Raw genomic sequence first — 16,085 nt, 5'->3', positions numbered from 1 at the left:
TAACACATGCACGCAACATGTCCTCTAATATCTGAATAGTACACTCGGACTGCCCGTCTGTCTGCGGATGAAATGTTGTGCTCAACTCCACCTGAGTACCCAACTCTCGCTAAAAAATCCTCCAAAATTGAGAAGTAAACTAAGTACCTCTATTTTAAATAATAGACACCGACACACCATGCAATCGAACAATCTCCCGGATAAAGATCCCTACCAGTCGCTCCGAAGAATAGGTAGTACACACCGGAATAAAGTGCGCGGACTTGGTCAGCCGATCCACAACCACCCAAATAGCATCGAACTTCCTCAAAGTCCGAGGAAGACCACTCACAAAATCCATAGTGATTCTCTCCCACTTCCACTCAGGAATAACCATCTGCTGAAGCAAGCCACCCGGTCTCTGATGCTCATATTTTACCTGCTGATAGTTGAGACACTGAGCTACAAATCCCACAATATCTTTCTTCATTCTTCTCCACCAATAGTGTTGTCTCAAATCCTGATACATCTTCACGGCACCTGGATGAATGGAATACCGCGAGCTATGAGCCTTCTCCAGAATCAACTTTTTAAGCCCATCCACATTGGGCACACAAATCCGGCCCTACATCCTCAACACACCATCATCACCGATGGTCACATCTCTGGCATCATCATGTTGAACTCTGTCCTTAAGGACAAGCAAATGCGGATCATCATACTGGTGCTCTCTAATGCAATCATATAAGGAAGACCGAGAAACCACACAAGCCAACACCCGATTGGGCTCCGAAATATCCAACCTCATGAACCGATTGGCCAAGGTCTGAACATCAACTGCAAGGGGTTTCTCCCCAACTGGAATATACGCCAAACTCCCCATACTCACTGCTTTTCGGCTCAAAGCATCGGCCACTACATTGGCCTTTCCCGGATGATAGAGAATAGTAATATCATAATCCTTAAGCAACTCTAGCCATCTTCGCTGCCTCAAATTAAGATCCTTCTACTTGAACAAATGCTGAAGACTGCGATGATCAGTGAATACCTCACAAGATACGCTATACAAGTAATGCCTCCAAATCTTCAATGTATGAACTATGGCAGCCAATTCCAAATCATGAACAGGGTAGTTTTTCTCAAAGGGCTTCAACTGACGAGAAGCATAAGAGATAACTCTACCCTCTTGCATCAATACACAACCAATCCCAACTCTAGAAGCATCACAATATACGGTATATGAACCTGAAGCTAATGGAAAAACCAATACTGGAGCTGTGGTCAAAGCTATCTTGAGCTTTCGAAAGCTCTCCTCACACTAGTCCGACCATACAAATGGAGCACCCTTCTAAGTCAACTTGGTCAAGAGCGATGCAATGGATGAGAATCCCTGAACAAACCGGCGATAATAACCTGCCAACCCAAGAAAGCTACGAATCTCTGTGGCTGAGGACGGTCTAGGCCAACTCTGAACTGCCTCTATCTTCTTTGGATCAACCTGAATACCCTCGCTGGACACCACGTGTCCCAAGAAATCCATTGAACTGAGCCAAAACTCACACTTGGGGAATTTTGCATAAAGCTTCTCCTCCCTCAATCTCTGCAATACAACTCGCAAATGCTGTGCGTGCTCCTCTTGACTACGAGAGTACACCAGAATATCATCAATGAATACAATAACGAACAAATCTAGATAAGGTCGAAATACACTGTTCATCAAATGCATGAACGCTGCTGGGGCATTCGTCAGCCCGAAACACATGACAAGAAACTCATAGTGACCATATCTAGTCCTGAAAACAGTCTTAAGAATATCTGAATCCCTGATCTTCAACTGGTGATAGCCCGAACGGAGATCAATCTTAGAGAACACCCTCGCTCCCTGAAGCTGGTCAAATAAATCATCAATGCGAGGCAAAAGATACTTGTTCTTAATTGTTACCTTGTTCAATTGCCTATAATCAATGCACATTCTCATTGTGCCATCATTCTTCTTCACAAACAGAATCGGCGCACCCCACGGTGACACACTAGGCCGAATGAACCCCTTATCTAGGAGTTCCTGAAGCTGTTCCTTCAATTCTTTCAACTCTGTTGGTGCCATACGATACAGCAGAATAGAAATGGGCTGAGTGCCTGGCACCAGGTCAATACGAAAATCAATATCCCTATCCGGTGGCATGCCTGGAAGGTCTGCAGGGAACACATCGGAAAAATCCCTCACAACGGGAATAGAATCAATACTAGGAGTCTCAGCTCCAACATCCCTCACAAACACTAGATATGAAAGGCAACCCTTCCCAACCATACGCTGGGCCTTCAAGAAAGAGATCACTTTACTAGGAACATAATCAGTCACGCCACACCACTCGATCTATGGTACACCCGGCATAGCCAAAGTGATTGTCTTGGCATGACAGTCTAGAATAGCATGACACGGAAATAATCAATCCATGCCCAAAATAACATCAAAGTCCACCATGCTCAATAGCAATAGATCAACTCGAGTCTCCAGACCTCCAATAGTCACAACACATGACCGGTACACATGGTCTACAAAAATAGTATCGCCCACCGGGGTAGATACGTGGACAGGTAAAGAAAGACACCCTCGGGACGTACCCAAATGATGAGCAAAATATGAGGACACATAAGAATAGGTGGAACCGGGATCAAAAAAGACAGAGGCATCTCTGTGCCAGACTGAAATAATACCTGTAATGACAGCATCGGAAGCAATAGCATTAGTCCTGCCGGGAATAGCATAAAAACGGGCCTGGCCACCGCCTGATCGACCTCCATCTCTAGGGCGACCCCTGGCTGCCTGACCTCCACCCCTAACTGGTTGGGCGGGTGCTGAAGTAACTGGAGCAGAAGACAAGGGCTGACCCCTCTACTGTGATGAATTAGCAGCACGACGAGGACACTGCCTCCACATATGTCCAAACTCTCCACACTCAAAACAACTCCCAGGTGCTGGAGAATGGGGCTGAAGGGAACCCCTCGCATTGGAGTGACTAGCTGATCCACTCGGCATGGAAGAACCCTAAACAGACGGGGCATGAGATGAACTCTGAGCTGGAAGGGAGCTGAGTGAAGGCTGACCCTGCTGAGAACCATGATAACCACGGTCTGAAGATGCCCCACGATACTCGGAACGGGCCGACTGAGCGGGCCTGAAAGAACGGCCTCTACCATGCTGGAACTGGCCCCTAGACGGAGCACCACTGAAACTGCCAGAACCTCGAGGCCTCTTGGCCTCCCTCTCCTCTCTATCCTGCCGGCGAGCCGTCTCAATCTCATGAGCGATATCAACCACCTCCTTAAATGAAATACCCAAGATTCTCTCTCTAGTCATCATAATACGGAGATGATAGTTAAGGCCATCCACAAACCTCTTGATCCTCTCACGATCTGTCAGGACCATCCAAATAGCATGACGAGCCATCTCAGAAAACCTCGACTCATACTGTGACACAGTCATATCCCCCTGCCGAAGCCACTCAAACTGCCTACGCAGCTCCTCCCTGCGGGACTACAGTACATACTTCTCCTAGAAGAGAGTGGAGAACTCCTGCCAAGTCAAAGGCGCTGCACCTACCGGCCTGCGCCTCTCATACGCTTCCCACCAAGTGAAGGCAGCCCCAATGAACTAAAAGGTGGTAAATACCACACCACTAGACTCAAGAATCCCTGCCGTACGGAGCATCCGCTGACACTTGTCGAGAAAACCCTGGGCATCCTCGCCTCAGCACCACTGAATGAAGGAGGCTGGAGCCAACCAAACCTCTCGAGACGATGTTGCTCATCGTCTGGCATAGCTGGAACTACGAACTCCTGAACTGGTGCAACCGGCTGAGCTGGAGGTGCTCCCGGCGTCTGCAATCCCTGCACTACCTGCTCAGGTGTGCAAGCAGTAGGGGTCTGATAGCCTCCCCCGGCCTATGAAGTAGCTGCTCCTGTGGTAGCTGAAACTGCATGAGCCAGGCCAGTGTAAACCGATAAGATCTGAGCCAGGGCCTCCTAAAGACCCGGAATCACGATGGGCACAGCTGGTGCCTGAACTGGTGCTGTTGGAGCATCCATAGCTGGAGCCTGGTCCTGAGTTGGGGCAGCTGGTGGATCAACAGGTGCTACCCTCGCTGCTCTGCCTCTACCACGACCACGACCGCGTCCACAGCCTTTGGTGGCCTTAGTGGGTGGTACTAGTGGCCATCCGCCTCGTCCGGTAGCACGAGTCCTCGTCATCTGCGAGAGAATAGAATACAGTAGTTTAGTTCTCGGACCAACGAGTTTGCACGACAAGAGTTTCAAGAATATGAAGTTTTTCCTAAAGGTTCTGCAGCCTCTCGAGGATAAATGAAGACGTCTCCGTACCGATCCGCGAGACTCTACTAAACCTGCTCATGACTCGCGAGACCTATGTAACCTAGGCTCTGATACCAACTTGTCACGACCCAATTCCCGAACCCGGTCGTGATGGCGCCTCTCGTGAAGACAAGGCCAGCCAAAACAAACGAAACACCTATTCTAAAACATGATTAAAATAGCCATAATTGCGGAAACAGCGATAATAACAAAAGGGAAACCATCTCAACACAGCCCAAACCAGGGTATCACAAGTCATGAGCAACTAAGAAATCCGAATACAAGTATACTGAACACTAAATCCGATACAATAGTTCTACAAACATGAAAATGACAAGATAAGGGAGGCACGTGGCTGCGAACACCAACAACTACCTCGTAGTCTCCGAATCACTGCCTGAACTGGGAGAATCAACACTCACGAGCGGACTCTGCGATGCCTGAATCTGCACACATGGTGTAGGGAGTAATGTGAGTACTCTGACTCAGTGAGTAATAATTATAAATAATGGCTGAAAGTATGAAAATACGTAAAGGCACACAACAATTCTATATCAAGCAGTAAAATCACTTAAAGCAGTAAATCAGTGAAGAAATCAAATGATATTCCTTTTTAAAAACAAGTAAAACAGGTAATTTAACAGGTAAATAACAAGTAGAAATCCGCCCCTCGGGCACAATATCAATCTCTTAGAACAGTATCAGCCCCTCGGGCTCACTCTCAGTACAGTATCCGCCCCTCGGGCTCAGTATCAATCACTCAGAACAGTATCAGTCCTTCAGGCTCACTCTCAGATCATAATGGGTACCCGTACTCACTGTGGGTGTGCAAATTCCGGAGGGGCCCCTTACGGCCCAAGCGCTATATCAAGCCACCTCGTGGCATCATCACTCCGCACTCGGCCTCACATCACTCGGCACTCGACCTCACATCACTCAAGCCACCTCGTGGCATATAAAGTATCTCAGGCCCTCGGCCTTATATCACTCAGCATATCCTCACATATGGCCCTTGGCCTCACTCAGTCCAGAAATCATCACAAGCCCCTTGGGCATCAGTAAAACAGTAGTGCTCAGCCCAAACAACATTTGAAAGATCATTTAAGTCTCAAATTCAAGTAAAAGTGGCTGAGTTTGTAAAGCAGTGTAAATCAATAGGACTGAGTTCAAGTAGTATGTCAAAATAGTGAGGAAACAGTGATAAAAGTCCACGAAGGATTCAAATAGTCGGCACGAAGCCCAAATATGGCAATAAGCCCAAGTCATGATGATAACAATTAAGTCTCAGTCAAATACGCGGTAAAAACATCAATCGGGATGGACCAAGTCACAATCCCTAAAAGTAAACGACCTCGCGCTCGCCATTAAGCGCGTGTCTCACCTCAATATAGCACTACGTTGTGCAATCCGGGGTTTCAAACCCTCAGGACATCATTTACAATTATTACTCACCTCAAGCCGGCCAAAACTCTAGCTCGTTATGCCCTTGCCTCTCAAATCGGCCTCCTCGCGCGTCGAATCTGACTAAAACCACAACGAATACGTCACAATAGCTAAAGGAACAATACCCAATCAAAAACAATCGAAAAATATCAAAAATCCCGAAATTGGCAAAACCCTAGCCCCGGGCCCACTTCTCGAAACTCAGAAATTTTCACATCATTAGATTCCTTATCATCCCACAAGTTCATACATACCAAAAGTTCTCAAATCCGACCTCAAATGGTCCTTCAAATCCCAATTTAAAATCTCAAAATCCCAAGCCCTAGTTCTTCCATATTTAGCCAAATTTCCATGAATTTCTAGGTTAATCTCGCAAACAAAATCACGTTTTAGGTTCATAAAACTTACCTCTAATCAATTCTCCTTGAATCCCTCTTCAATTTCCCTCAAAGAGCTCCCAAAATACTCAGCTATGGTGGAAAAATGGCTCAAAATCGTGGATGAAACAACTTAAAATATTTTGCCCAGGGGTTCTTTTCGCATCTGCGGACATAAACCCGCTCCTGCGGCACCGCTTTTGTGGGTACTCCTCCGCATCTGCGGAACTTCACCTAAGGTTCGAAATCCGCATCTGCGAATCCGCAGATGCGGTTCCTATACCACACCTGCGGTTCCTGCCTTGCCCCCTCGAAACTTTCCTTCCACATCTGCGACACCGCACCTGCGGTCCCAATTTCGCAGGTGTGGAAATACCAGAAGCAGCAGATATCGGCGAAGTTCCAAAAATTCTTGTTAGCCATCCGAAATCACCCCGAGGCCCCCGGGACCTCAACCAAAAGCACCAACACATCCTAAAATCTCATTCAAACTTGTTCCAATCATCAAAACACCTCGAACAACATCAAAACCATCAATTCACATCGAATTCAAGCCTAAGTTTCTAAAGACTTCCGAAATACGCTTTTGATAAAAAACCCAACCAAACCACATCCAAATGACTTGAAATTTTGCACACACACCCCAAATCACATAACGAAGCTACTGCAACTCTCGGAATTCCATTCCGACCCTCGAATCTAAATCTCACCCACCAACCGGAAATTGCCAAAATAGTAATTTCGCCAATTCAAGCCTAATTCTACAACGGGCCTCCAAAACCAATTCCGATCACACTCCTAAGTCATAAATCACCTCCTGAAGCTAACCGAACTATCGAAACTCACATCCGAGCCCTCTAACTCATAAGTCAATATCCGGTTGACTTTTTTAACTTAAGCCTTCTTAAAAGAGACTAAGTGTCTCATTCTTACCAAAATCACACCAAATGCAAACCAATCAACTCGACCACATAAAACACGGAAAAAAAGCATAAAGAAGTAGAAATGGGAAAAACGGAGCGATAACTCATGAGATGACTGGCCGGGTCGTCACAATATATATTAGATCGGGTTGCACGCTGCAACAATGTTATATATATTGGATGTGGTTGCACGCTGCAACAATATTATATATATTGGATCGGGTTGCACGCCGCAATAATTTTTAGATATATTGGATCGGGTTGCGTGCCACAACAGCGTTATTATTACTTGTTGTAGATTTTGAGTTGTTTCTCTCATATTTCTCTTTATTTCTGTTGGATTTGATGTGTCCCCCCGAAGCATGCACCCCCTCCCATTTAAACTGCTTTTACTTGTTTATTTTATGTTGTATATTATATAATTGCACTGGTTTTATCTGGAGTCTGGTCCTAGCCTCGTCACTACCTCGCTGGGGTTAGGCCAGGCACTTACCAGCACATGGGTTCGGTTGTGCTGATGCTACACTCTGCACTCTGTGCAGATATCGAAGCAGCACCGGGACAGTAGCACTTGGGGAGCCAACTTTCAGTCCACAGAGATCCCGAAGTAGTCCTGCAGGCGTCCACAGGCGTCTATTCTATCTACTTATCTGTTCTGTTTTCATTATATCTGAGACAGACTGTATTTCTTTTCTTCAGATATCTGTATGTAGTATTCATAGACAGCCCGTGAATATTGTGACACCGGTTTCTGGGTAGAGACGCATGTTGGCATTTCCATATTTATTTTGGGTTTATATTAGTCTAAGTCTTCCGCTTAATTTCATCTTCCGCTATTATTTAAATGTTGATCACCTGTTATTACAAGCCGTTAAAAAGGACTAAAATGAAAGAGTTAAAGTTTCTAAATTTCGTGGCTTGCCTAGCTTCTACGAGCAGGTGGCATCACGACTCCCGAGGGTGGAAATCCGGGTCGTGACAATTATAGCTTTAACCTACAAATTGTAGCTTTATTTAGTTAATCAGATTGTATTGCAAAGTTATCTATGAATCTTCACTTAATTTTAACACAAAAATAGTAAATTTTAATTACATGTAATTTATCACATCGCCTTTAATATGAAATAAAAAATAAAGCAAAAAAAAAGAAATTTTTTTATAGAATAATGAAGGTGGTAATTACACCCAAAGAAAAAAACTACTAACTTTTAATTTATAATCATAGGCTATTTTCTTCCGTTCTTTAATTTTTATTAAATTATAAATATATTATTCAATATTATAGTTAAATAATTTTAAAAATTATATATTCATTAAATTAGGGTTCACGCGCAAACCCTAAGACTAGTTATATTAAAAGTGGGAAACCCTTAATTAAAAAGTTGAATTACTAAAATATCCTTCTTAAAAACTTAAATATCCTACTTATAATAATAATAATAATAATAATAATAATAATAATAATAATAATAATAATAATAATAATAATAATAATAATAATAATAATAATAATAATAATAATAATAAGAAGAAAAAAACCAATTTAATTTGAAGTGTCCTTTCTAAAAAGTTGTGTCTTTTTAAAAGCAACTAACTATCGTTTGTCTATTCAACCATTTATTTAAATCTTAAGAGCAAAGCATGAAGATTTCGAGCAAACAACGAAGTAAGGAAGTGGGAGCACCGATAAGTTATTATCTTTGGTTTGGCCCTTCCAAATGGTTTCATCGGTACAACATTCTATGGACCAACATAAACAGCACGTGAGTTTTTAATTATTTTTCCCCTCAATTTAAACAAAAGAATAACTATCATATCTTTTACCAACGCTTTTGACCATTTCAAAACATAATACGGCTTCTGAAAAAAGTAGTATATAAAATTTCGAGGATTACATGTAAAAGATTATAATTAGAACTAGAAATAAAATTTAACTTTTGTGCATTAACAATATAAAACTTTTTACACTATTTGATCTCTTAAAAGTAAATTAACATAAGTAATTACTGAGAATAATAGAATTCAAATGTTAAGTTGTATTGATAATATAATTTTTTTTATAGACATAGTTAAATTCCTATTAATATTGCGAATTCATGATTGAAAATTAGAAAATAAAACTATAATATGAAAAATAAAATAACTTAAAGAGCATAGAGAGATTATTGGTAGTTAGATATCCTAAAATTAGAAAGAGAAATATAAAAATAGAAACTAATTTTATTTAAAGTGTCCATTCTAAAAAAAGAATCATATCTATTTAACTGGTTTCGATGGTAGTCAATTGATAACATAAAAAGAATAGTTATTATTTTGGCTTTCTGGTACTTCTTTTTGGTCGGTTATACAAAACTATATGACTTTGGTTGATTATACAAAACACATGGATGGAGAGGAATAAAAGAAGATTTCAGAACCAGTGTATTACATATGCAGAAAGAGTTCAAGAAATAGCTTTGCAGTTGCATATCATAAGCCAGAACAAGAGCAAATGAAAGTCAATGTTAGAACAATTAAATGGATATTCTAGTGGAAACAATGTATAAATCAGGAAAAGATTAGGAAAAGTACATAACTGTAGTTATGAGAATAGAAAGACTGTAAAGGATCTAGCTCTAGAGTCCTGTGGGCTAGCGGATATAAATATTTCCATTGGCTAAATACAAAATTTTAATTTGACCAAAAAAAACAAATATGACACTCCTTAACTATTATGCCAATCCATCTTGAGAGTTAGACGTGTGTATTGCTATTTTTCTTTATTGAATCTACTACTTCAACTCTAAAAATTCTTCTTCTTCTTATTGGGTTGAGTAAAAGAAAAATAAAATTATTTTCATGTATATGTATAATTATGTGCGTGTGCGCGCAATCCCATATATATTCATATATGATACATTTTGTGACTAAAATATTTATATCTACTTTAATGCTAAAGTGAAATTATCATTAGGAATGACATGTGAAAAAATATATTGCATCGACATTTGAAAGAAAATAATGTAATTATTAAGTTTTTCTATCACTAATAATATGTATATCTTTATAAATGTATATCATAAAATTGATAATAATATACTAGCCATTCTAAAAAAGACATACGATGAACGAATTATATACATAAATGATAGATTCTTTTAATAATAACTTCTTGATATGTATGCGACAGTAAAAAAGAGGCTACAATTTCTTAAAAACAAGACACAAACTTTAACACGTGAATATTTACAACTACAATTAATGTTAAAATATCTAAAAATAAGGAAACGATCAAGATGAATTTTGATATACTAGAATAACTAATATTGTTCGAACATTACTTTGTTGCATTGAGTTTTATCCTCAATACAATAATAACAATATATGTGCAACAACACATATAATAAACATAAATAAATAAGGCGGAATACCCTAAAATTACATTAAAGTTGGCATGGATTATTAGTTATACCGCTAAATTATTCGTGGTCTTAATTAACCCCCTCCCCCCTTGCCCCCCTTGAACTTGACTATTTGATGGCCATTACCCCCTTGGACATTGCTGTGGCGAAGAGTATGGATATATTCTCTCCTAAATGCGTGAAGTAAAGAAAAATTAAAAAAATAGCTTTCAAGTAGGTTATTTTTTAACCGTTAATTGACACACAATCATATGTAATAATTTATTTGTTACAATTATGTATTTTTTTGCTTCATCTTTATATACAATGTGTACTTTACCCCAACTTTTAGTCTTTTTTATTTCTTCTATAGATATAATGTCTATTTTTTCCAACAGTGTATGTTTTTTTTTGGGCAAAACTTATGAAAATTTAGGTTGGAACTCCATCATTATAGGAAAATAAAACTCTAACTAAAATAATAGAGTACTAATTGTGTATTTCTTGTTATTTTTCTTTAGATATAATGGTTATTTATTTGAACTGTATATTTTTATTGTCGAGTCAAATAAGTAAGTTTATTTTGCTACATGTCCATTATCTTTTACCACATCAAGAAGGTATAGACAAAATAAAAACTCATAATATTGTGTATTTTTTCATATTTCTTATTTAGATGCAATGACTATGTTATTTTAACTGTGTATTTCTTTTTTCGAGAAAAAATTGTGAAGAATGCTTGCTTCAAGCTCTATAATTTTTAGCTAAATAATTTTTTCAGCCAAAATAATAAAGTTTAAGCTATGTATTTTATATTTTCTTTAGATGTCATAACCATTTATTTTAACCGTGCATTTCTTCTTTTCCAGGTCAACTCAAAAAAAAAAACTAAAACTTCATCATTTTTAGCTAAATAAATTTTTTAGCTTAAATAAAGAAGCTCTAGCCAAGTTTTATTATAACGTTTTCTCCAAAAATATTATCTAAAAAAATACTATACTTAAAAAGGTCAAATATATATTTCATTGTTCAAATATGCCAAATGGTCGAAGAAAAAATCATATGGGAGGCAAGTTCATGCCACTATCCTAGGATGAGATTATTTAGGGGATAACAACTATTGAATAACAAAGTCCAAGAGTAATTAAAACTATGAATAGTTCAAGGGTGTAACTAATAATTCGTGTTGAGTTTATTGGTGTTTTAAGATATTTTGCTAATGAATAACCAAGTGACAAAAGGGGTTACCAATTCAGTTGATTGTGTATAACAAGAAACTATGATAGTGACCGAAATAACAACAAATACTACTAAAGTAACGTCTCCTTCTGCCCAAATTTAAACTTTAGTTATTTATATCAATACGTCTAGATGATATCCAATCATTTTTACCTCGATAAACTGTCACGATCTTGATTTTCCGCCCTCGGGAATCGTGATGGCGCCTACTAATGTGAGCTAGGCAAACCGACTATTTGAACAAATTACCTTTTTACCCATTTTATATTCTTTAACAATTATGAAGCAATAACGTGTAGACAGCGGAATTTACAATAAGCGGAAGAAAAGCAATGAACTATCTGAATATGTATCCAATACAACTGCTTGAGCATCGACTACCCAGAACTGGTATCACAGTTTCACTGACGGTCTAAGAATACTACATACAAAGTCTGAAAGATAAAAGATACACTGTTTCTGAAATAAGTAAAGGAAACAGGATAAAGGAAAGATAGGAGGTGACGCCAAGGCCCGCGGACGTCTGCAGAACTACCTCGGGTCGCCTGTGTAGACTGAAGACAGCATCGTCGCTGCAGTCCAAGCGCTCCGGTATCAGTATCTGTACACAGTGCAGAGTATAGTATCAGCACAACCGACTCCATGTGCTGGTAAGTGCCTAGCCTAACCTCGGCGAAGTAGTGACGAGGCTAGGACCAGACTACCAAATAAACCTGTGCAGTTAAATCATATACAGCGGAAATAGAAGCAGATAATTACAAGTAAAATTGGGCGGGGGAAACATGCTGCGGGGAGTAACAGGTAACAACAGAACGACAGTAGAGAAACATAAGGAATGCCATAAATCAATTACCAGCAAAAATAAGGAAATAGAAGAAACAGGCACACACGTAATACTGTTGCAGGTGTGCAACCCGATCCCATTTTATATATTACCGTTGCATGCGTGCAACCCGCTCCCATTTCACATATTACTGATGCAGGCGTGCAACCCGCTCCCATTTCACATATTATCGTTGCAGGCGTGCAACCCGCTCCCATTTCACATATTACCGTTGCAGGCGTGCAACCGCTCCCATTTCACATATTACCGTTGAAGGCATGCAACACGCTCCCATTTCTTTTGTCAACACCAATCAAAAAAAAGGGTCCCGGCAAGGGATAAATAATATGAAACAAACATCCCGGCAAGGAAACAATAATATGATAATAACATCCCGGAAAGGGATAAATAATATCAAACAAACATCCCGGCAAGGAAACAATAATATGACAATAACATCCCGGCAAAGGAAAAATAATGATAATAACATGTGAAATGCAATAAACCACAACGGATTCATAACAATTACAATACAAGACTCACGAGCATGCTTGACACCGACGTATAGATACTCGTCACCATGCCTATACGTCGTACTCCACAATTAACACGTAGCAAATAAGACACGACTCCTAATCCCTCAAGCTAAGGTTAGACCAAATACTTAACTCAATGCCACGAACACAATTCAAGTCTCAACTATCGCTTTACCCCTTGATTCTACCACCAATTCGCTCGTATCTAGCCACAAGTTACTTAATTACATTAATAAATGCTAAATGAATCGATTCCAATGCATGAAAATAGATTTTCTAAAGTTTTTTTCCAAAAAGTCAAAAATCGACCCCAGGCCCACATGGTCAAAACCCGAGGTTTGAGCCAAAACCCGATTACACATTCCCCCACAAACCCAAATATATAATTTGTTTTGAAATCAGACCTCAAATCGAGGTCCAAATCCCCAATTTTTGAAAAACCTAGGTTCTACCCAAAATATCTAATTTACCCGATGAAAATCATTAAATTTGAGTTGAAATCATGTGAAAAGATGTTAATGATTGAAGAAACGAGTTAAAATTGACTTACAATCGATTTGGAAGAAGAGTTGTCTTTGAAAAATCGCTCAAGAGTGTTTTGGTTTTGAAAGAATGTGAAAAATGAAAGATTTTCGGCTAAGTTATAAAATTGTAGGTTGCAGATGTCGCAATTGCGAACAGGGTTCTGCTAAGTTCGCATTTGCGAGTCGACCTTCGCATTTGCGAAGTCGCTTTTTGCGAACCACATGTCGCATTTGCGACAACTGACCAAAAGGGGGAAACATCGTATTTGCGATAAATTCCTCACAATTGCGAGGAAGGCTGGACTGGGCTATTTTCGCATTTGCGACATTGCCTTCGCATTTGAGAGCCAAGTTTCGCAAATGCGAAGCCTGCAGGCCTGCAATGCAACAATTGAAGTCTGCAACTTTCCAAGTCCAAAATCCACCTCGTGGCCTATTCAAAACTCACCCGAGCCTTCGGGGCTCCAAACCAATCATGCACACCAACTTAAAAACATCATACGGACTCGCTCGTGCATTCAAATCATTAAAATAATATCAACAACTATGAATTTAGCATCAAAATCATGAAATTTCTTAAGAATTTCAAAATTTCCAATTTTCTCAAATACAATCCGATTCACGTCCGTTTATTACCAAATTTCACAGACTAATCTTAAATCACATATAAGACATGTACCGGGCGCCGGAACCAAAATACGGTCCTGATACCATCAAGGTTTAAACACATTTCACTTTCAAAAACTCATAAATATTCCAGAAAATAATTTTCTTTAAAAATTCATTTCTCGGGCTTGGGACCTCGAAATTCGATTTCAGGCATATTCCCAAGTCCCATATTTTCCTACGGACCCTTCGGGACCGTCAAATTACGGGTCCGGGTCCGTTTACCCAAAATGTTGACCGAAGTCAACTTAAATTCATTTTAAAATCAAAATTCATCATTTTTCACAGATTTTCATATATTGGCTTTCTGCCTATGCGCCCGGATTGCGCATGCAAATCAAGGTGAGACATAAAGAGGTTTTTAAGGCCTCGAAATGCAGAATTTATTTTTAAAACAAGTGATGACCTTTTGGGTCATCACATAAACAGATCACCACATGATGATCTACATTGATTATTCACATAAGCTTATACTATATTTCTTTTGAAGTTTTATTTTAATATTATTAATACGATATATTTTACCATATTATATTACTACAAAAGTTGACATATACGTGCAACGTATGTGTAGAGAAACTAGTTATATAAAAGCACGAATAATTTATGCTAACTATTGAACGACATAAATATCCTTAAAACATTGATCGACTTTTATGACTTTCAATATTTATATAATTTAAGGATATAATTGTAAATCATCTAAGACTGGATTTATTTTCCATTTAAACTACACTTACAAAGTCGATTAAAAAAAGTCGCCTTTGGGTCAAATTCTTTATTCTTCTTCTGATTCTATCGTTTTGGACTCTATTTCTCATCGCCTACTTCTTCTTGGTAACCTACTGTCACGACCCTGGTTCACCCTCTGTGAACCATCGTGATGACACCTAGTCTCTACGACTAAGTAAGCCTAACAATGCGGAATGTAAACAATAATTGCAGAAGAAATAATTAAAAACAGAAATAGTAAAATGAAACAGTGTTTAAGGTGCCGCTCGGAACATTCAATAACAACTCTCGAAGCTAACAACAATTCCCAAAACCCGGAATCTCACGAATCACAAGCTAAGAGATACATAAGAAGCTCTAACTCCAAAAATATCTAAGCAAGGGGAAAATACTGAAGGGCTATACTTATTACAGAAAGATAGAAAGGGACTCCTCGGTCTGTGGACGCGGCAGATATACCTCAAAGTCTCTACAGAAACGCCTCCTCCCAAGGATGATAGAACTGAGTGGAAGTACCTGGATCTACACAACAAAAATGTGCAGAAGAGTAGCATGAGCACACCACAACAGTGCCCAGTAAGTATCAAGACTAACCTCGATGGAGTAGTGACGAGGAACAGTCAAGACACCTACAGGTCTAATAAACTGTACAAATATAGGAACAACGGGGCAAGATGTATATATAAAGACTATACGAAATGGCTAACAATACTAAAATCTCAATAAGGGAAGAAAATCGCAAGCAACACGAAATACCAAAAAAATGACACAAAAGAGCGAGCAAAAACACACCCCAAATCCTATAGTCACAATATAGTAAAGGTAAGAAATAACTCAGATCCTACGACAGTGTTCACATCAGGTCTTATTCAAAAATTCCACGAAATAACGTATTTCGGACAATTACAACTCACGAGTCCCAGTACCTGAAATCTAACACTTGGCATCATGTGCCCCCATCAGCCTCATGGTCATACTTACAAATCACTTGCTAACTAGGGCCAGTCTCACATATATAATAAGTAAACGAGGGTGTACATCTATACTCAGCAAAATTAGGAGGACTTCATATCCAATAGGAGTGTTCAACTACGT

The sequence above is a fragment of the Nicotiana tabacum genome, chromosome 20 (assembly GCF_000715075.1).
Source record: "Nicotiana tabacum cultivar K326 chromosome 20, ASM71507v2, whole genome shotgun sequence".
Lineage (NCBI taxonomy): Eukaryota > Viridiplantae > Streptophyta > Magnoliopsida > Solanales > Solanaceae > Nicotiana > Nicotiana tabacum.
This window is presented reverse-complemented; position numbering follows the sequence as displayed.